We start from the raw sequence: 24,495 nt of genomic DNA, 5'->3' as shown, positions 1-24,495 counted from the left end.
AACAAACCACTAACCTCTTAAATAAATAACGTACGAGCTGTACAGGACAAACGGGTAATCTGCTGTGATGAATAATTAAAGTAAGAAGAGACTTGTAAAGTCTTTCTTCATGTTTATATATTTGTTAATATCTATAAAAAGGAGCGCAGAATTTTCTGTTTTTTTAAGGGATATCATTTTAACCCTCTATGGTAAGACAAACCCATTTTTGGCCTGTCAAATTTCTACAATGCATGTTTTCTAGAGATGCGATACTTCAAAAAAGAGGGAAGAGTATAGGGAACCAATAGCAATGCTTTAATTTGTCACATGACCTCCAGGAGGCCATATTGAAACCCTATTTGGCAGACTTTTTAAAAGGAAACAACTTTGCCATTTTTCGCCACAAAAATCACTCAAAACGTCATTTCGTGGCCCTTTTCCATCTGGAAAAAAAAATATTCCTACTTATCTTACTTCAGATTATGTTTATTTAGTTTATTTTAAGACAAGAAACACTTCAAACATTTTTTTCCCCGAACTGGCATCAATAATACGTACCATATAGGGTTAAATAAATATCACTATTTCACACTTACTGCATGTTTGTTTTTCCTGACGAAAGTGTTTGTCATACGTTCATTCATGTGATACATTTTTGACCCTCCTGTTATGTTCAATTTTTCAGGAAAAGCAATAACCTGACGCATGTTTAATTATTCTGTGTCAGAAACTAAAAAAATCCCAATAAACATTGTTTATATTTCATGAATAACTCCATCACTAACCATCTCAATCAATATTTAGTGCAATTGTGTTCTTGACCTCTCAAAGATCATGGTTCAATGAGGATAATTCACATTTTCAGAAACAGACAATGCAAACATTTCTTGCACCTTTAAAGGAACCTAATCCACACATGGAAACAGAAAAGTATGTGTCTATGTGCTTGAGGACAAATAAAAGTGGAGATCCCTCAAAATGTTGATTTATAGGACCCAGTGTTTGCATGTTGTAGGACAAAAAACCTGGCAGATATTGTATCTTCTGCAAAAACACACATGAAAACAGTAAAGTATACGTCTGTGTAGGGCTGGACGATATATCAATATAAAAAATATATCCATATATTTTTAAATGTGATATGGAATTAGACCATATCGCATATATCGATATATTCAAAAATGTTTCTTTATTTATATATAAATGCTGCCCTTACTAGGGTTTGTCATATTTAGTTATTTTGTAATGTTCATTATTATGATTTTTTATTTATTTAAATGTGCACTTCATGGAGCTTTGACTTAAAAAAAAGGTACTCCTGTTGTTCTACAGTATTTATGTTCACTTAATAAACGGTTTCAATAAAACTACTTGTGACATGTCATATTTGGCTTTGACTTTGACTGAACATTTGCTCTCACTTCGCGATAAAAACATTGGGATATATATCGTATAACAATATTCAGCCTAAATATATCGGGATATGACTTTTGGTCCATATCGCCCAGCCCTACATCTGTGTCTATGTGCTTGAGGACAAATAAAAGTGGAGGTCCCTCAAAATGTTGATTAATAGGAGAGACTCACAAAGTCAGAACTAATCACAAGTACAGATGTGTGTCAGTTTTGGGTGTAAAAATTATGGAATGGACTAAATGATGAAATAAAGATGTGTAATTCTGTTAGTTTTCAAGAAGAATTTAAAGTCTAAAATGATCAAGGGTTATAATGAAATTTGATTGAATTAGATTTTTCAGTTTAAGGTATCATGTGTTTTGTAACAATGTGAATTATTCAGTTAATGCAATGTATATAGTGTATACATGTAGATAGTACAGGAGAGGCAAAAATAAGCCTTGGGGCTTCAGCTTATTCCTTTTTCAGTTGCTGTCTGATGGATTCTTTTGTAAAAACATGATTTTATTTTGTTGTCTTTGTTTTTTTGCAACCGAAATAAAGCATTCATTCATAGTGTTTGCATCTTGTAGGTTAACTCTGAACTCTGAAGAAGAAATCTTTAACCGTGCAGATGAAAAATGATGATGTGCTGCTGGGTTTTCACTCAATTTTACTGTAAAGGAGCCAAGATGGCATCATACAGATGAGACGTGACTCACCCTGCTGCCTTTCTCTGGGTTGCACCTGCATCCTGCGCTACAGTCCCGGCCTGCACACGGCTCATCAGACTTCCCCACACCCTGCAGAGATACAAAGAGACAAGAGAGATTTAATATCTTATTATGACATGGAATGCAGTTCAAGACGAGACATTTCCGTGTCCGAAAGTCACAGTTCGTGCAACACATTTCACCACCTAACTGCAGGAGCACAAGCCTGAAGTTGCTGTTTAAATCCCTTCATGAATAAAAGTAACAAAACCAAACAAATAGACAGAAAAAAACAGAGGCAGAAGAGCAGGTAGAGACTCCGTGAGTCATGTGGATTGCGAGGAAAAGCTGCATCAGTGGCAGATTTATGGAGATTTAAACAGGAGTTTAAAAACGGATCCAGATCCAGTCAGTGCTGAGTGACAATAATTCTTTAAAAGGGCAGATCTAATTATGTATCAAACACAACATGTACGATCAGGTTCTCCTTTGTCCTGACAGCCTTTATGTGTCTCCCCTCGTGCCTTTCTTTCTTTCCTGGGTTTTCCAGCTCACAGTTGCTGTTCCCCTGAAGCTCTTTTATTTGATTAGTAACAGAGACACAAACCAGCTTTAACTACAACCAGAGTGAAGCCTCGAACCAAAGAATAGAGCCAGTGATGAAAGCAGCAGCAGCAGCAGCTCCGGGGAAGCCCTTAAGTTCCCTACATGACTCCTTTAATAAAGTTACTGTGACCTGGGGGACATTTGTTTTCTCAGGAGGGAGAGGTTCCTCCTTTGGGGATGCACAGGGATTAATTAAGTGGATGAATTAAATGGCATTATGCAGATGGAGGATATAGGTTTAATGCAAAAGAAAGAATTGCTGTTTGAGAATTGTTATTTCCAAGGTCAGAAATGCATGAAAAAATAATTTTAAGTGCTCAGAAAAACCTGGAAATCCTGAAGTAACTTGGTGTTATCATTTTTGCTGATATATAAAAAAATATTAGACCGCCCTTTTTAATGCCTGGTACAACTAAAGGTACATTCGTTTGGACAAATATACTGATAACAACAAAAATAGCTCATAAGAGTTTAATTTAAGAGCTGATATCTAGACATTTTCCATGGTTTCCTTTAGCCGACTCTGGTAAACCCGAGGCTAACGTACACGGTTAAAACAATATACATTTTGAAAGATAAGAAGTTAGATTTTAGTTTCACACCATTTAATTAATTGGAAGCATAACATGAACATTTTTAGTAGTTAATGTGAAATTTCGATAGAATCTTAGCCGAAACCAATGGGGATGCCAACTTCTGGCTTACAAAAATATGTCATCACAGCAGGATGTAAAGGAACTTAAAATAATAGCTATGAAAAAAGTTTGCTCAGTTGTCATGAAGATATGTAGCTAGTAAGGGGACATTGAGTTAATATCTTTTTGCCAGAATATCTGTGCTTAACAAACTACGTTCTGCACAAAAATAATTTTTTTTGCTTTTTTTTGCAGGTTTACATCCCTGTACATCTTATCGTCTTATGCACCGTAAACAAATCTCACGCACCATTTGAAGCTGGTAAACTCCAAGTGAACCGCAGATTAACCTCTCCGTGTTCAGGGTGGCATTCCTGAGATATCTACGAAACATCACGCCGTGCTTTTAGAGGTTATAAGCAGCACAGAGAGAGCTTTTATAAGCTGACGTAGGAGTGGCATAAGCTCATATATATGAGCCTCTTAAAACATCGATTCTCTTAACGGACCACGTGGCGACTCAGATACATGTGTGTTTTCTTATTGTGAATATAGGAGCAAACGTCTCATATGAGTCCATAGTTGGGGCTCTTTTTTGGGGGTCAAACTCAGAGGTCATGGCTGGCATTTCAATGTGATTAGTGGATGAAAGGGTGCTGGCGGGGTGGAGAGACGTGGAGGAGGAGGGGGGACAAAAGGGTGTCGACTGGCGGTGTGATGGAGGTTGAGAGGACAGGGGTGCATGAGGAGTGTATTAGTTCATACGGCCACAGTGTGTGAGTGTTCATATCCACAATAATCGAGGTCAAAGACCCTCCAGGACCCCCATAAGTAGTCATCAGCTGGTCTAGTCTGGCTCTCAGTCTAATATAATGAGAGCCTGGGAAAGAACGGTGTGAAAGTGTTGCAGAAATATTCAGTTAGAGGAGGAAAACAAGATGGTGATTGATAGAACAAACCCTGCACTGTGTTCACTTATAATTAAATACGTGGAGACTTTTTAAATTAATGTATCATAGCTGTGGCAATAAATCTACTATGACATAGTTGGGTCTCAGAAAAACTCACGGGAAAAACACCCCAAACAATTTTAAATATATATAAATAAACACTTTTAAAAACAAATATATAATACTTTTAAAAATAAATATATAACACGTTTTAAAAAATAAATACATAGCACTTTATAAAAATATATAACACTTTTTAAAGTAAATATATAGCATTTTTTAATGAATATATAACACTTTAAAAAAATAAATATATAAAGCTTTTTTATAAATATATAAAGCTTTTTTAAAAATAAATGTATAGCACTTTTTTATAAATATATAAAGCTTTTTTAAAATAAATGTATAGCACTTTTTTGAATAAATATACAACTGTTTTAAATTAAATATATAGCATTTTTTTAATAAATATATACCACTTTTTTCAATATATATATATATATATATATATATATACACTAAATATACACTTTTTAATAAATATATAGCATTTTTTAAAATAAATATATAACACTTTTTGAAATTATCTACAACACTTTTAAGAATAATAAGAATATTCTACTTTTCTAAATAAATATATAACACATTTTTACTAAATATATCACACTTTTGTGAGCCTCTTGGATAACCTGGAAAAGGAATTAAACAAAGCTGAAATACAGCTGTTTTTTAAAGACTTTTTTGACATGATGATCTAATAGAATATGATGCATCGCTGCAGATTAAACTACCCAACAGGATACAAAGGAGTTCAAATGAGCAGAAACTTGCAACATAGACACCAACGCAGAAGTAACAATAATGCAAAAACATCAGATAAAATATTAACTTTGCTTGGTATTTGTACTTTTACTTCAGTCAAGGAGCTGAAAACTTCTTCCACGACTGCTGCCAACTACTGTGTTAATACTACTAGACATAAAACATGGAAAAAGAGGAAAACACACAACAAGGAGAAAGCGATCTTGGCACAGAGCAGCGAGAGTAGAGAGAGAGAGAAGGAGGGGAAAGGTCAGTGGTGCTGGTCCTGCTTTCTTCCCTCTGATCTCCTCCACTCCTCTAATCACAGTGACAGAAGGAGGGCAAGAGAGGGAGAAAGTGAGCAGGGAAACAGTGAAATTTGGGCTAATGGAGGGAGCAAGAAAGGAGGGAAAAGAGAAGGAGAGAGAGCAGCTCAAATTAAGCTTTTGGCAACGAGGTTAAAGAAGAAGAAGCTAAGAATAGATGCAAAACAAGCGATTCGGAGCCAGATGAAGTCCAAAAAAGAACAACAAACTAAAAGAAGCAAATAGGATTAGATGTTTAGGCAAAAATGAGAATAAAGAAGCGTGCTGTGCTCTCTTTTCTCTCATCCGTATATCATGTTACTCATCATTTTTGCTCTATTATCCTCCTTTTGTTAGGGCATGAATTCCTCCTCAGGTGTTATCCAATCAGAACGGGCTATTGCATTGTTCCAACCTGAGCAGGACGCTGATCCACACCCAGAGTTTAAAGTGAAGGATGATATGTGCAAACAGCTGCTAAGCCAGAACCCTGAGGGAGAACGCTGAGGTCCTCAGAGCGCAGGATGTGTGATGTGGTGTTAAACACGCACACATGCACACAATACAGATGCATTACAGGTAAATAAACACACATGGAGCCGGACACGTGAGTGGACTCGGACCAGTAGAGTCACAGAGTATCATTTTAAAAACTACAATACCACAGATCTTAAAGCGACACCGACACCAATAAAATGCTTTATTTGATACCTTCATCTTCATCTGATACCCTTCATGTAAATAGAAGCATTCAGTAGCATAATATTCCTCCACCACATTTATTTAGACCACATTTTATTAGACACCACAGGTGTGGAGTAGAATCATTCGCACCACAAACTCTGGTTCATGAGAAAAAACGCCCCAAACTAATCTAAATATATATAATATATAAAAATAAATATACGATACTTTTTTAATACATTTATATAAATGTATATAAATATTATATTTTTTGGTAAATATATTAGACTTTTTAAATCAATATATTTTAAGAAATTGTAAATATATACCACTTATATATATAATATAATATAATATAATATATAATAATTAAATATATAGAAAAATTATAAATATATATAGCCCTTTTTTAATAAATATATAGCTTTTTTGAATATATAAATTATTTTTAATGAATACATAACACTTTTTTAATACATATATTCTACTTTTTAAATAATTATATTATAGTTTTTAATTAATATATATTCCTTTCACAGTTTTTAAACCAAGCAGTAGCTTCCGGGTCTGAAAAATAAAGCCAATGCAGAAATGGGGGCGACTCCACTGGCTGCAAAAAAGAAATCAGAGAAAATGTCCCTACTTCTGACTTGATTTATTAGATCAGTAAACATGTTTATAATGAGTTTATGGTTTCAATTGCTACTGTCAAGTCTTTTTTAATACGCAGTGATGTTAATTTAGTAGATTATGGTCCCATTTAGAGTAAAATAGAGGATAAAGCAGCGGATTGTTTAGGGGATTATCTTGTGGAATGCTAAACATGAAAATCAAAGTGACTTGTTTTATACAGTCATTGTGAAACGAAGACATGTGAGGACAATGAGCTGCTCGTCACCTTAATCTGTAATCTGTTAAAGTTCTCTTTACTAACACATTACTGTAACTAACTGCCTGAGAGTGTACCTGATAAAACAGTTTGTAAATTGGGTGAACTGACCCTTTAATGCTCATATCGGGGCCAGTGAGGTTAAGTTAAAGGAATGTAAATCTGCCACAGGGTTAGACATGTACAGATAAGAAAACAAAACCCCAGACAAAAGCACAATTTGCATACATTCGCTGACATAACGTGATGGAACAGGCACGTTCCCGATCGTCTGCATGAATTCATTCTTTCTTCCACTCTGTCATCCCGGCATTACACAGCTATGCGCCTTTAAGCTTTGCCTGATGTTGGCCGATCAATCTCCGCTTGTTTGCTCATACTTTACTGTCCAAACACTTACATGTGCGTGTGTCTAACGGAGACTTTTAAAAGCTTAAAACTTCCTGCTGTTCATACAGTGGAGAGCGGCATGAGGTCTGGACTTGTTCGCTCCTATAGCTGATGTTATCCTCATGGAGGTTGAGTCTAGGGTTACCAACGAGTAGGGTAGGTATAGACTATACAGCGGAGACAACAGAGCATGATGTGACAGGACGGCCTGTTTGTTTAAAATAAAGGTGAGATAAAGCTTTGTGTGCGTCGTATGTTGTAGAATTCCTTATTTTGAACATGATGGTGGTGGTGTAGAGGTCAGAGAGGCAGGAGGAATGTGAGATCCTCAGAAAACCTTAAAATACTGGATGTATATTCCAGTTCAAACCAGTGGCAGGACCTCATAATGGTCACAGTTTTAAACCAAGCAGTAGCTTCTTCTTCGTCTGAAAATAAATAAGAAAATGCAGAAATGCCTTAAACATGCATTCTTTCTAATAGCCAGCAGGGGCGACTACACTGGTTGCAAAAAAAGAAGTTCAAGAAAATGAGAAAAAGAGCCTATTTCTGACTTGATTTATTACCTCAGTAAACATTTTACAAATGAGTTTATGGTCTCAGTTGTTAGTTTTAAGTCTTCTTTATTGCAGTTTGATGTTTCTTTTTGTAAATTATGTTCCCATTTAGAGTTAAATAAATGATAAAGCAGGGAACCATTTAGGGCATTGCTAGCTTGTGATGGACAAGTCACCAAGAAAAAAAGATGGCAAAGGCAAAAATGCCAAACTTGACACAGATGGATGACTTCAAAGTGGTTCAAATTAACCTCTTTAAGAATGAAAAGTCCTTGGGAAGTTCCATGAAGCAATCATGGTTTGTTATGTAACTTATGTTGCATACCTTATGTAACTTAAGCATGTTACGTAAGTTACAGTAAGTCATTGTTGACTTTTGGTTTCACAAAGGACACAAAAAGCAGTCTTTTGGGTCAAAGTTCTGTGTTTTTGTGATCAACCACCCATCCTGTGTTCCTCTGCAGACTGTGTCGCTCTTTATACTATTCCTCCTTTGCTCCCGTCATAACATACCACTAAAGGTCACCACCAAAAAATAATAAAGTGGGTGAATTTTTAAACTTTGTTTACACCTGCTTCCAGTCTTTATGTTAAGATAAGTCAACTATCCACTTACTGTGGCTTTATATTTGTCGCAAAGACAACATTTATTGAGTTTTCTCATATAACTCTTAAAAAAGCAAGTAAACGTATATCCCAATCCCTTGAATCATTTGGTCTATAAAATAGTGAGAGTTGATTTTTTTCAAACTGCTTGTTTGGTTCAACCAAAAGTCAAAGAAATTTAATTTACGACAAAGTAAAGCAACAAATTCTCACATATTTTAAAATAGTTGCAGATGAATTCACTTTAGACTGATGAATCAAATATGACGATTATTCAAATTACTCTAACTAACTCTTTGTGCCACTTGTGAATCGTAAAAGAGGAAAAGGTCCTAGCTAAACTACTTGAATGACAGGTGGATTCTGGGAACTGAAGTGCAAAAACAAGCAATTATTACAGAACAAACTGTCTTGAATCCCTAAAATGACCCACGAAACTCGCACAGGAATTTGTTTAATCCACAGCACGTCAGTCTGCATGTCATTACATGTGATCAGCCAATGGGAATGCAGCGTTTACTCCCAACACCTGCCCGTCAAAATGACATTACGCAAACAAACCAATGAACACGCTGATTACTTAACAGACGAGTCGCTGTCAGTTTTTAACAACAAAGACCTGACTGAGTTCATCGCTGAGTGACAGTGAAGGTTGGGAGAAGTGTATTTGGGAATTCCACATCATTTTTCACCTGAACCTGAACCTGACGTTGAGGAATGACTTCAAGGAAAAACACAACAGGAATGGGAGGCTCAGACTGCTTATGCAAATAGAGGAAAACAAAGAAGATATAGAGATAAGAGCAGGAAGAAGGAGATTATTTTTCCTTTTCTTTATCATTACATGTCTTCCCTTCATCCCCTTGTTTCCTTTTTACTCTCTGCCTTTCCTCTCATCCTTCCTCTCTGGTCCATCTGTGACCCTGACATCCGCCACAGGACACTAACCAGCTGTGTTTGGGCCTCAAGCGTTCAGCGTTTACTTCTGTTTATTCCACGCTGTGTTTGTATCCGTGCATGTGTGAGCAGTATGGACTGTACATACACAAGTGTGTACAAGTACACAAAGCGTGCACATGCGTTTCTGTGATGTGTTCGCTCCTGGACCGTACACGAGGCCACCCAGCTCATCTTTAATTTGGCCAGACAGTGGAAATCTGTGGCGTTAAAACGGACGCAAACAGGACGTCACACTGACATGAACAACAGCTGCAAATGTAAATAAATTAAACCGCTGTTGCTGTCTGCAGACGAAATGTATATACATGACGAGAAGGACTTTACTTTCATGTTTCTGAAACTGCAACAAGTGTTTCAAAGAAGGCACAAAATGTAAAAACCCAATAAATAAAGGTGTGATGTGAACAGGGAAAGATCAGGATTTCTGTTCATGCTCAAACTTGACTTTTTCAAACATTTTTATTCATGCTTAAAGGACAAGGGGTGTCATGATTTTAATTCAAAATTTGATAGAAATCAAAAGCTGGATTGGTTATTTCCTGTTTTAACTGAAAATTGCATCAAATTGTGATCTTAAAACAGAATTCAAATACAATAGTGGGATTTAGAGAACTGTAACAACCCTTAAAAAGGACCATACCAAAAATTTGAGTGTTTTTTCCAAAAATCATGCACACTTTAAAAAAAAATTGTAAATCATATTGCTGTGTTTTAGTATTTTGAATGTGTTTTTCTTATTTCCCATGCAGCCGTTGGCTTCCATTCACTTCTGTGTGCTTTCAAAATCAATAAGACTTTCAGGACTTAGATTCATCACATTTACATACATTAACATTCATGTTTAATGTTAAACATGAATGTTAATTGTTAATTTATTTTTGTCAAAGTTATGTTACCGTCACGAGGCAATGCAAAACAGACGAATCAGTTTGCATACAACTTCATTACAAGTCAACCATTTGAAGAAAATGCACATCTGTAGCAGGTTTCCAGAGTCTCAAAATCTGCAAAAAATGTGCAGCAATCAATGGAAACCAATGGAAGTCTGAATGGTAGGACAGCTTAATATTACACTGCAATACTGGGGTAATAGTTTGAAATGTAGATAATGTAAAATGGCATCGATAGTATCAAATGTGTTTGGCTGAAAGTAGTTACAAAAATGAATAGAAAGTCTTGTAAAGTTCTACTAAAATTTTACCACGTTTTGAAAAGAGGTCAATAGGTAGAGTAAAGTACAAATGATATGGTCCTTTAAAAGAACAGCTGACGTTACTGGTTTAAACCCAGGTGCATTTTGGGACTTCACATTAAGCGGATAGTAAACAGTATGATGAAAATCTTCCCCTCTGTATTTTCAAATCTGTAATCCAGTTAAGACTGTGTTACTGTTGTGAAACGCTTTAATGTCATAGACTCTAAATCCAAACCTGCTGCATAATGTGGCTTTCCTGGCAGAGTCAAAGTAAACTAAGATTAGTAAAGCTCCAATAAGCTCCTTCCATGTGCCTTATCTCCCCTGACACAGACAAAATAACAAAAACAGCAAGAAGCTAACAAGTTCTAACCAATAAAACTGACTGGAAAACAAAAGCAACCAATCTGGACTTCATCACATTATTAAACAGATTTTTCACCACTTATCATCCCATAGGTACGGGAAAGTAGCGGCCTACTCCACCTTCTAGTAGGTCCAGTAAGCTGTTATCAGCCGATTCAATGGGTGCTCACTCTTACGTTACGTTTCACTTTTTTGGGGGGGGTTTGGCTGCAAAAAAAGGCGCTGTTTTGTTCAGTTTAGGCTACAAAACTACTTCTCAAAGGTTAGGGCTAAAAAGGTCCTGGTAAGGCATAATAAAAAGCATAGTTTTATAAGCAAAGTAAATGCACATACATGGCAAAAATGTGGTATTTACTAGTACAATGTTTATACCGGAAGAGACATAGTTACATGTGTTAAGGAAAAACTAAGGTTGGGTACCAAACTCTTATTACTTTTACAGGTACCAACTCAATAACGTCCTTACTACTGAGTACTGGTTTCCGTTAAATCAATCTCTACCTGAGAGCATATGGTTGAGTATTTTTTTCACAGATTGGAATAAACAAAATACAATAAAGTTTGGACTTTCACAACATCTTTGTTATAACAGAGAGAGTAAAGTACACGAAGAAGGTACGGTTGGGTACCGGTATTCCTGGTAATGGTACCGGTATCGCACTGGCGTTTAGTGATGTTACTTCAAATAACTTTGAAATTACTTTTGGTTTCACACGGGGCATGAATGGCCGTCTCCTGGGTGAAAGTTCTGGGTTTGTTTGACCCGTCCACCACCACTCTCGCCAGCTTGTAGAACAACTTCCTGTACTTTAAACTACATTCTCTAACTTCCCTTTTCATGTGCCATAAAGCTACTTCCGCCTTCGCACCCTACATAACTATTACGGCCACTAGAGGGCGCCACCAACAATACACATCAATATGGCAGCCCACTGAATGAGCTAAAAACAACCTGCTGTACCTGCTAGCAGTGGTGGAAGAAGTACTAATTTCCTTTACTTCACTACAAGTACAAATACTACACTGTTCTAATACACTTCTTACAAGGAAAAGTTTGAAAGTACAATCAGGAAAATGTACTCAGAGTGTCACAGATAAAATACTCAATGTAGAAAAATCTTCATATTTGAGAAGCTGTAAACATTTAAATAGTTTTGTCAATCAACTAATGGTTGATGAATGTGTTTATATCAATTCAGCTGTACTTGTAGGCCTCTATATTGTCATTTATAGCAAACCATCATATCATTTATAAATTCAATATTTGCCTCTGAAACGTAGTGGAGTAGAAGTAAAAAGATTCAAGTAAAGTACAAGTGCCTCACATGTGTACCATACAGTAATAAAGTACAGTATTTTAGTTAGTGTTTATGTTCTCATACTTGTGGGATGAAAACCGCTTATATATGCCCACTCAAAAGTCAGACAACAATCAAATTGGTTTAATAAAATCTGTGAATCACAGAGCCATAAAAATGTGATGCCTGTGGGGAAATTTGAGTTTCACAGCTCACAAACCTCCAAACGCATATTACAGAAAATATCATCAATCACTTTAGACACATAAAACGCAGCATACAGGTGTATGTTCGAGACCTTTCCCGTCATGTTTATAAGTTATCTTTTGTCTTTGAGTCCCAACTTGCTCACTTTAAACATACACATTCTCAGCATCATCCAGATAAAAGTTCAGATGTCGATCCAAACTCTTCTGATACCAGCATCAAGAAAGAATGTGAACTATCTGGCCCACTGACAGCTCAGACTGAGATATAAAAGTTATTTGAGATGTACAGTGTGTGCACAGTTTTTTTAAACTGTGTGTGTGTGAAGAAGAAGCTGTCTGTCCAACACTTACTGCAACATCTTAACTGATACTTAACAGATGAGACTTTGCTCCAAGAAAGATGCTTTTCACTGTTTTATATCAAAGCAAAGACATTATTATGCACAAAAAGTAAGTTGCATAAGAACAAAATTTACTAGCTGCAACATTAAAATGATGAACATATGAATGCATCAATAATTAGAATCAAATTATATATATTATTCTGGATTGGACCATTCTGCATGATGAGTACTTTGATTTATGGTACTTGAAGTCTGTTTTTATGCTAAAACCTTTGTAGTTCTATGAGGTACGTTAATAATTAACTGTTAACCAACATCACTTACTATCAGGTAAATAGTTATTTTATTATAATTGATTTTTTAAGTAAAAAGAAGAACTACCATTTTGAGGTCATGTCCACAAATCGTAGGATGTTTGTATTGTTAACAACATTTCAGCCGACATGAAGCCATAAAAAAGCAGGATAGAATTACTCTGTATACCTCTGTGCCAAATGCTTAATATTTATTAATTGCAATTTCTGTTTACAGAACCCAAATCCCAATAGAAGTCCAATTATTATCATATATATTTATTACCAGCAGCTTAAAAAGGTCTTAAAATGGTAATAATATCGTTTATCGTGTTTATTTCTGGGATAATATATTGTTCAACAAAAATGTGTTATTGTGACGGGCCTACATGCAACCACATGTGACTTTTATTTGAGTTTTTTGGGAGCTTAAGCACCAAAAAAAATGCATTTCAGCTGTGTGCAAATGCAACTTTCCAGAGCTACATGTCATGCAACTATATCGATGAAGACTGGTGGGTTGAATTGCTCGTCGTACACACAGCTGACAACCTTGCAGTGTAACCTGTGGTGGAGAGTTTATGTGCCAGTGACAATGAACGCAAGCGGTGCAGGTCTACAGCTGCCTGCATAGTCAGAACTGGGACTCTTGTTGCCTGCTTGTCTACCAATTAGCATCACTAACTTTAACCAAAGTAAGAGGTCTTATTATTTCTTCCTTCACTGTAAAAAGTCCTGCATCCCTTTCAAAGTGACGTAATATGAACTATAATCATATCACTTTAATAATAATGATGCATCAACATGTCGGCAGCATTTCAATGTTGTGGCCTATTTGAGGTGGAGCTAATTTTAACTAGTGTTGCACAGTTATATTTAAGAAGATCACCAATTGTGACACACACACACACACACACACAAACACACACACTGTTTCCTCTGGCTAAGGATTGTGCAGTCATGATGGAACAGAAACATTGCTATTAGACAGGATTAGGACTCTACCTGCCTCACCTTGTTCTCTCTCTCTCTCTCTCTTACACTCTTTTTCCTTCGTGAACATAATTAGAGACTAAAGGGGGGAAATTTAGCAATTTTATAAGGCTTTTTAAAGAACAAGATGAACCGGGGCGAGAACGGGCACGCACACTGAACAGGAGCTAAGTAACATGTTTCTGCTAATGCCACTTCTACAGGTTTATGTAGTATATCCTCAGGTCTGGTATTTCAGTCCTGCCCAGATCCTTCACTTTATCTCCAAAAGTAGATGTTATCAGTGGAAGGAGGATTGATCTGCAGTGCAAGAATGAGATGAAACATCTGTGATGCAGCCGAGCCCAACCTTGCCTCTTTTAATGGGTGCTCACCTAAGCGCCAACAAGACATGGCCTTCAGGCCTGAAGAATTTGCAAAAGTGCTTTATACCTGCATTCTTTCAAAGGGCCAGCAGGGGGCGACTCCACTGGTTGCAAAAAGAAGTACAATTGCACACTTATTACCTCAGTAAACATTATCATAATGAGTTGATGGTTCCCAATTGCTAGTTAAAGTTAAAGTCTTCTTCAATGCAGCAAGTTCATTTAGTAACTTATGAACCAATTTAAAGTAAAAGAGATGCTAAAGCACAGTCTGCTTTAGGGTGGCGCTACCGTATGACTGAAAAGTTGCAACCACATCAACCTGTCATTTGGCAAGGCATAGATTTAAATAGCTGTGAACACATTTGGGGTGTTTCATGTAAAGATGTGACGCAAGGATATTAAATAGCGTTACTGAAAATACTAATGCATTATTAGAAAAAAGACAACATACATTTTTTTTTTGTCATGGGACACAAACCCCGGGCTCCTGGGTGAAAGTCCTGGGTTTGTTTGACCCGTCAACCTAAAGTAACATGACGTTAGGTAAAATGACGTTAATTAACAAGACATAAGGTAAAAAGATGTAATGTCACATCACAACTGAACGGAACACTTTGTTCAACAATATCCCAATGGCATGAACCAAATGTATTATTGTGTTACATATTGTCATTCGATACCAAATTTCAATACCTAAGGAGTAAATCTCTACTTGTAGCAAGTCCCAGTCCTGCCCCTCATAACACATAATGGCACCATCTATTGAGAATGACTTCACCTCCTATGTGGACAGGAATACTGATGACAGCCAACACCAGTGTGAGGGAGGTCACATGATCTATCAGAATTCAGTCCTCCAGCCAAGTCGCTGTCTGAGAGTCCACATCGTCAGAACATGAGCTTCCGGTAGGAGTTTGGTTTCTCTCGAGCTATAAATCCACTCCGAGTGCAGAACGGTGACGTGAAAATAGACCCAGACCACCAAGTTTAGAACAGTGTGACACTTTTAAAGTGCATGCAGGGTCAGCGATCAGTGCAGCGGTCTGCTGAGTGTCAGACGAAAGACCTTTGCAGACTTATATTAGACAGAAGATCTGAATCATAACGCAGGTATGAAAACATGAACACCATGTCATAATTCTATCAGTGCAATGATAAAACTGGGATTCCCCTCGAAGTTGTTTCCATTGTTTCAATCAGCTTGACCATTGCCAGTGGAAATGCTTAATCATCATTTTACAGTGTGTTGAAATATAGACTCTCAATGCATCAGTACATCCTCCAGCTTTCAGCACAAACACACTTGGAATGAACCTCCTTCAGCGTGCCAATAAAGGCGGCCGACTGCCCACTGGCAAAACTGGCACAAACAACCAGGAACAGGCACATTCACGCCAGCTCAATTATGTCATCCGACCGCCAGTAATAAGAAAAGGGCTCCGAGACATTTTATGTGGCAAAAAATCTGCAGTCGACACAGACAGAGAAAAAAGAGGAGACTCAGGTCGGAGCCAAAACAAACTGCAGGCCGCTGTCCGGACAAGAGCGCAGACAAAGAGGGGGAAGAACGCAGTATGATCAGTGGAGCACATGAAATGTGTGTTTAGGTGTAAATCAGTCATAAATTATACGCTGGCAAGCCAACGACAAAACAGATGGGAAAGGAAGGATTGGCACATGAGATGGGAGCAGTCGTCACTAACATTTTTGGCGACTGTCATGTTTTGACTTGAAATTTGACGTGAAATTTATGGTGATGAACACCAAACAGTTTCAGGGCTTTTTCTTTTCTGCTCCTGTCACATTGCAGTAAGCTGCACAGTGGCCATGTTTTTCATTGCAATATATAAAATCTATAAATCCTACAGATCTGTGGAATCAGTACAATGATGGCTAGAAATGAGAACAACTCAAACATGTCTTTTATGCAGAATAACATTGTGAAAAAAGGAAAGTTATCATAAATGTAAAAAAAGTGCAAGTTGCATTTCTTACATAAAACATTTTCTATAAATCTAAATAAACGGAATCTACATATACAACACTTTTAAACTGTGTATTTTTGGCGATCTTCAAAAAAAAAAAAATGGGTTTCTATCCCGGCAGGAAGGTGGGGTTCAGAGGGTTAATTTCATTATTAACAGCTGTGCTTTTCTGACTATCACGGTCACAACACTGTGAAAAATGCCTTATACAAAAGACACTCTTTTCTTATGCTTCTGCCATAGTCACACATGATCCATTCAAGGACTGTCAGAAATGTTAAAACTTTTGGTTGAGTCTTATGTTGGTTGAATCTTTTAATTGCCTCATTTTGCATTGACAACACAATGAATTACTGGGCCAAATGTGATACGGGACTGTTTCATTCCAGGCAGGTGCAAGTAAACATCCTGTTTCTATTCAAGCATCTGGGTTTGGTGTCGTCCAATTCTCATTGTGCAACATGAAGGAATTATTACTCTGATTTATTGCTTCCACTTTAAACTGCTGCTAATAAACACTAATAAAACTTTATATCTTTTTATCTTTATAGATCATGTTTATACAGAGCTGGAGATGGAGACTGTATTTATAGTGAATGAAATAATATCAGACCACAAAGAAATATTTATGATTTCAATTAGCAGAGCAGAGCCAACAAGACATATGATGCTAAAGATAATATTTACAACACTCTTTTAGAGTGTAACACTGCAGGATCCATTAGTGTAGCATGATGTTAACATTAGCCGGTGAGCATGAACAGAGCTGAGGGAAGCAGGAGACAAACAGCAGTGTAGTAAACATGAGATTAACCTGTCAAATAATCCAAACAGACACATTTCACCAGTCTAAAGTCAATAAAAGAAAGATGCTTTGTTTCCTCTGTCTTGTTCTCGTAAGTAGCAAAAAACAAACACATTTTAGCACTGTTTTGTTCAAAGACTTTAAACAATATCCAGAAAGCTTTAGCTGGTGTGTACATACAGCCATCACTTTTTTTATAAATCGTCCATTGAGTCTTATAGAAGCTGCTTTAGTCATATAAACCAAACAAATGTCTCCAGTTGAAGATGTAAGTTTATATGTGAAGATTAAGTGATAACTATACATCAACAATGTCAGGAGAGGGAAAATCAGGACAACAATCTACCTCCTAATGGTTGGTATGAGTACAATGAAGTTCAATGTACATTCTTGAACTTGGAATGTTAATAAAAATGTCACTACAAGATCATCTTATTAGCTGTAGAGGTCTGGGGCTTTAAAATGCTGCAAAATTAAAGACATTCGCATCAGCCTCCTGCAGCTAAGCCTTTGGTAATAACACAATGTTAACATGCAAACATGCTAAAAATGGTTGGTGCACATGATAAACATTGTACCTGTATAATAATAGCAAGTTAGCATTGTCAGTGTGAGCATTTAGCTCAAAGTAAATCCACACAGAGACACTAACATGGCTGTACAACCGCTATCTGCCCTGTCTTAAGGTCTGATTTGACAAATATATCGCACTAATGACAACACAGCCATAAAGTTTTGCAGCAGAGTGCAATTTGCTCTTGTTTTCCAAAAAGGTGCAGCAATATTCCTTAAAACTTCAGGCAAAGAACAGAGAGAAACCATATAAATGTACTTCAGTGACCACCAACTCTTGTGGCGTGTGGCTATTTGTGTTGATCTTTGTGTATTAGAATGTTTTTGCAAAGAGGCTTACTTGCAAAGAGAGGCACCAAGTTCACCAAATGTATGCACATTAACTAATTAAATATGTGCAAATAGCACTGCAAAACCCAGATGCACCATATATCAAAATGAACAAATTGATTGTTAAAACGGTGCAAAAACACTAGTTTTTGGCTATTTTATAGAAAAATCACCATTGTTTTTACTGATGGGGTCCCCAAACTGAAGAGCACCAGAGGGATATTTTATTTTCACACTCAAGTGATGCATGCAGACTTTTCTTGTGACTGATCTTGAAGTAAAAAGCTCTCTAATTGCTTGTATCGTGAGAATTTTTAGAGGCCTAAACACTCATTAGGCCACTGTTTTGAGTGGCTTTACTTGTGTTAAATGAGCACGATTTCTCTTGTCTTTAAACACAACTTCCCCAGAACTTAACTATGAGAAAATATAAATGATTTTAAGCCACAAAAACACAATGCAGCCCTCTCCAATAAAAACCCACACACACATGAAGTGACAGTACCCACCCTCTTGATAAGTGCCGTGATAATCACCCCCTTTGAAGCATATAAACACCCCTCGCCTGGAGGGGGACGAGGGGCGTTTCAAGAGGAAAAGCGGAGGTGAATGGAGGGATGGAGGAGCAGATAATGGAGGAGTAAACTGATAAACAACAGAGGGAAGTCCTGTAAAGACGTAATGGCTTCCAACAGGTACAGATGGGGGATAATGGTGGGCACATGGTGTGAGAATAATCTTCTGCAGAGGAGGAGGAGGAGCGGAACAGGATCTGGTTTCACCTGTGTGGTTTCTGTTTTGTACCTCGGAGCGACATGAGGAGGGATAAAGTGTACATATATGTGGAGAACATCTGCGTGTATGTGTGATCACAATAGGACAGCAATTACAGCTCATATATTAGAGGGCAGAAATCTGAGATACGGCTAATGTGCCTCAGACGAGCAAAGAAACTTGTCACATAGCTATGTTCTTAGCTGGAGGCCTACAGGGACACACACACACACACACACACAACTTCACCAGTGTAGTTTAAGGTTTCACCCAAACAACAAAGTGTAAACCGATCGGCGGGTCCCCACGGATCCACGTGAAAGGATAAATGCCCCCTAACACTGCCATGTGTGTGTATTTAATGCATGTATGTGTGTATGTGTGTCTGTCTGTCTACCTGTGTGTGTGTGTGTGTGTGTGTGTCAGGATGAGATGACAGCCTGGTGAAGATCTTTTAGGACGCTCCTCACGTCCTCCATAGTCCTCACTTTGATGATATCAGTTTGGGTCCACAGGGCAGATTAACTCTCTTTGAGATGTTAAATATGTGACAGTATCAGTAATTTAACACCTTATCACAAAGTGTAGACTTAAATAAGCTGTAACATTATCAGAAACACTTAACTCAAGAGTGGATAATTAGAAGCAAAATACGTTTTTTTCAATAAATTTTAAAGGCTTTACATTTCGGGTTGTATATCCAGTAGTATATTGTTATAGTGTAGTATTATTCGTTTTTAGATTTTAAACATTATATTTTCAATTATTTTATCATGTTTTTCATATTATTATAATTATCTATCTTTATATTATTTTCTTTAATTTAATTTTATTTCATTTCCATTTATTCAATGTTTTTTAAAAATTATTATTATTTTCTAAATAATATTTATGTTAATTTTATTTTAATTTTATAAATCTGTGTTTTATATTATTTTGTTAAATTGTATTATATTCTGTTGACATTTATTCATTGATTTAAAAAAAATATATATATATATTTTAAAGAATATATATAGAAAAAAATATATATATTTTTTTACATTTTTTCTCTTTCTTTCTTTGAAAATGTAAATTTCATTTGGTCGAAATTATTATCAAGTGTGTTTTATTTCCGATCTAATTTGAGCGTTTATTATTATTATTATTATTATTATTATTATTATTATTTTAAACTGAGCAACCAAAAAACACAAACAAGCAACAAATAAATAAAAAAAAATTCTGTTTAAAGATTGGACTTTTCCTTTAAATCCAACATCTGAAGCTCTCCAAACAAATATAAACTCTTCAGAAAGTCACTGAGCCAGCGCGCACCTCGGGTTACCTCATCGTATCCCGCCGCCGTGCCAAACAAACTGCCAACCACTGCTGCCAACCAGGACCTATTTTTAGAACGGAAGTTTCACGAACAGAGCTGCAACTTCACTCCTCAGCTTTTTTCTTCCTGTCGAGCTGGTGTGAAAAGAAGGTCGCTGGTAATCTGGACACAGACTCTGCTCCAGTGTGTGTGTGTGTGTGTGTGTGTACTGCTGAATTCCACACCTGCAGGTTGAATAAGAAACACAGCTCTGGCACATGTTCTGGCTCCCTTTTTTAAAATGTTTATTTTGCCCCCCTTTTTGTAACATAATCACTATTTTCAGTCCAAGTTTTAAACCTACGAGAAGTCCTGATTCTACTGAAACTCTATTGGATCAGAAGGAAACTATCTACAGGACTGTGACTGCAGAGTTTGAAGGAAAAAACAAACAATTATTTGCTTCTTGCCAAATGTTAGATGAGAAAAATAGGTGAGGGTTAGCTTAGCTTAGCACAAAGAGTCGAAATGAGTGGAAACAGCTAGCCTGGCTCTGTCCAAAAGTAACAGAATCTGCCTACTAACAATTTTAAAGTTCAATAATTAACACATTATATCTCTTTGTTTCCTTTGTACTAAAACCTACATGTAAACACAATAATTTATGCTGGTATTAACCTGATGTGGCACTGCTGAATAAGATGAATTTACACAAACGAGACTTGCAAAGCTCCAGGAAAATTAATAAATAAGCTAAAATAGAAAGGAAGGTTTCGTCAAAATAATCAAAATTTAAGTACAATGTAACCTTTAAAAGAAAATCTGCAGTCCTTAAACTAATCATGTGTGATGAAAACTTCATGCTTAAAATTGTGATTTTTAAAATAAAAATAATAGTTTTCTACATGTTGCATTTTAAAAAATCAACAATTTGCACTAATCAGATCCTGTAAAAAAAACCCATTAAATTCTGTGCTCTTCGGTGCACCTGCAAAGCCATAAATGATTCAGCTCAGACCAACAGTCCTGTGAGAAAATCTGTTCACACAGAGCAGAGAGGAGAGGACAAGACATAACCTAAAAATGCTTCATATTCTAAAAGCACCTTTGACTTGACTGAGACCAACAATGATCTCATAAAAGTTCAGCAAATCTTTGACTCAAGAGGGTTAAAAACACCAAATTGTAGGAAAAAAATACAAGAAAACTAAATTATAAGAAAAATAATTCATACCTTTTGTTAAATATTTAAAGGAAAATATGCTTTAAGGATTGGAGTTACATATGTTACTGACTTCTGCCTTGCCCTCTTTTTCTTTATGTCTCATCACTTTCCTGCAAACCTCAGCTTCTTTATTCCTCCGTGAGTCAGAGAACCATCCCCGACCTCAAGCCTGATTAACCTTCAGTTGTGGCTAAAGTTCATATATCTCACGAGATGCCTTCATAACCATCATCAAAACCTCCCTTTTCTGCTTTTTAATCCTATTTGATCGCTGAATTTATGAGACAGACAAAAAATTCCCTCTACTGACTCACTCTCCATCAGCTGCAGCTTCTCCTTGTGTTGTCTGGCTTTTTGCTGTTTGAGTTGCCTGTGCAAACACTTTATTCTGCATAAATAATAGAGCGTGGATTTCCCTGTCACCGCAGTCTGCTCACGTGGCTACTGTGCAGTCTGACAGACATATCAAAAGCTCTGATTCATCACTGGGTGTGTTTTTTTTTTTTGTCTTTTTCCTCCCTGTCGGAATCTGACCTCGACCTTTGAGTTCCCCTGTCTGACCACAGGGGGCGACGTGAGGAAGCCCCGCTCGTCTGATCACAAACTGAGAGGAAATTCCACCCGCTGACCCCCAAACACACACACCAACACACACCTGGGAGAGCCTGCGGCGGTGTAATGAGACCACAGGAATCATTCACTCCATTAAGCTTCACTTTTACCCTCCTGACTAGCAAACAGCAGCAGCTTCACTCTATTTAACCTCACTTATTACGATGACTAACTAACTTGGCTGCAGTGTGGAAACGTCTGAGACACATTTAAATAATCTCCGGTGCTTGATTTAACATGCAGACGGGCGGGGACCGTCTGGGGTGTGTGGATGATGTTGAAGGTCTTTTCTAATCTTGCCACCTTCTGCAGGGAGGTCAGAGGTCAGGGTCAGTGTCAGAGCAGCACCACAGAGATGGTGCAGATTCAGTTTCTTGCTCAAAGACACTTCAGCAGCGTGAAGGCAGACCAACAACTGGTTTGGAAAAATCTCCAACCACCTGGTTCTTCATACCCTAAAAATGTCAATATATCTCAATAAAAATGGGCTCTATGGGAACCTATGAGTCTCCTCTTTAATGACATTTATGCAGTTTAAGGCAGAAATCGTGCAGTTTTTCTCATGCAAAATGTTATTTTCACCTATTTTATTTGAATATTTCTCACACTAGGGTCCCTAAACAGTCTGTGAATTGCATAAATTGGATATGACTGGAAAGCTGAGACTCTTGTGGATTCAATAAGCCCAAGTTTATTCACCTGTGATGATGTTAGTCCCCATAGTAGCATTTCATTGCAGTGAAACTTGATCTCACCATATAAAAGGAGCTTCTGTGACCGCTAGGATAATCACATCCTCAAGAAACTTTACAGTTTAGAGACCTAGAGCATTCAGAGGATATATGGCTACGTATATTGACAATAAGAGGGCTTCTCAGCATTGTAGATAACAGAAGCGCTCGCCATCCATTCGCCCAAAAATGCAATTCTTGCAGAAATCTGCAGAATGTCAAAAGGTTTTGACACCAAATCACAGCACCCTTTGCCTTATCCACCTCAGCCCCAATAAGGTCATTAACTCTTGCAGCTTTTGGTTCGAGTGAAATGCTGAACTTTTTAATGGCAATCAACTCACATACGTTGAATTGCATAAATTGGATAGATTGGATTCATGATTTGAAACTTGACCTCACTGTATAAAATGAGCTCTAGGATAATCACAGCCTCATGAAACTTTACAACCACAAACTAGAGATCTAGAGCATTCAGGGGGTGTGTAGTTTTCCTGGGTATATTGACAATAAGAGGGTTTATCAGCAGTTTAGAGAAAAAAAGTGTTGCCATTCAATTGCCGAAAAGTGCAATTCTTTCAGAAATCTGCAAAATGACAAAGGATCTCACACTAAATCACAGCATGTATTATTTTACGGGGTTCTTCAAGGTCTTGGTGTTTTAATGTGAGAGTCTGTAGTCATTTTTGAGCATTTTTAATCAATGCTTGAGTGGTAAAAACTAATTAAATATAATATATATTCACCTGTTTTTATGTTTTTTAGAGTTTTTAACATCCTTCTAAACTACTGCAGTTTTAAATCCTATATTTATTTAAAAAGACTGAACTTTTTTGGTTGATTCCACTTGTGCAGGGTGCAGTGGTTCCTGTGACATGATGCGAGCTGTAATGTTAACAGACCTGGAACACGGTGTGAATGCCCTTAAATGGAAAAGACACGAGTCTGACACCTTCAGACTCGCTCCTCCTAAACGCTATAAAACTATAAAAATATGTTAACATATTGGCTTTGGTTTACTCTCCTTAGTCTGATGTATTTTAAGGCTGTTTGAAATGTCCATAAATGGTTCAGGCTCTTAAAACTGAAGGTTAAGTCTTCACATTCACTTCCAGAACTCTCGAGGAACCTTGAGAGAGACCTTGAGGTTTTTTATAAACTAGACTGACCCTGTTTTTGTGCTTTTAAATGCATGAGATTGTCTTTTCTTTGGCTATTTTTTTATTATCTTAACACCAGTTAGTCCAAAGAACAAGAAACATTTCTAACTATATTTGTTAATATTCTGTAGCATTTTAAAGTTGTCTTGTTGAAACAGCTTTCATTTTTCAGAAATAGAAAAAGAGATGTTCAGTTAATGTCAGATTGATACTAAACATTTTAAGCAATATTATTTTTCACAATTATTGTAACAATAATTTGGATGAGCGTTATTATTAATACAAAATATTTCAAACCTGCAGTGATTTTACTGATTTTTTTTATTTTTATGTCTTTGATAATAAAGACCCATTCTGGAATGAGTATGCAACTTTAAACACAATGAAGTAAGTCAAAAATCAACACTAGTTTAAGTATAAATAAAAAAATATATATAATAACTTCTTATTTAATTCATTAT

The 24,495-nt window shown here is 36.7% G+C and overlaps 1 long non-coding RNA gene across 1 annotated transcript in view; it reads right to left on the bottom strand.

The window, feature by feature from the left end:
* Positions 1 to 2,112: 2,112 nt before the first annotated feature.
* LOC131990021 (uncharacterized) overlaps positions 2,113 to 24,495 on the bottom strand; it is a 91,503-nt gene continuing 69,120 nt past the window's right edge. Inside the window, exon 4 of the long non-coding RNA XR_009396019.1 lies at positions 2,113 to 2,180. This is a non-coding gene — a long non-coding RNA (uncharacterized LOC131990021). The remainder of the gene's footprint in view (positions 2,181 to 24,495) is intronic.

The sequence above is a fragment of the Centropristis striata genome, chromosome 17 (assembly GCF_030273125.1).
Source record: "Centropristis striata isolate RG_2023a ecotype Rhode Island chromosome 17, C.striata_1.0, whole genome shotgun sequence".
Lineage (NCBI taxonomy): Eukaryota > Metazoa > Chordata > Actinopteri > Perciformes > Serranidae > Centropristis > Centropristis striata.
The sequence above is the reverse complement of the archived record's forward strand: the minus strand, read 5'-3'. Positions and strand labels throughout refer to the sequence as shown.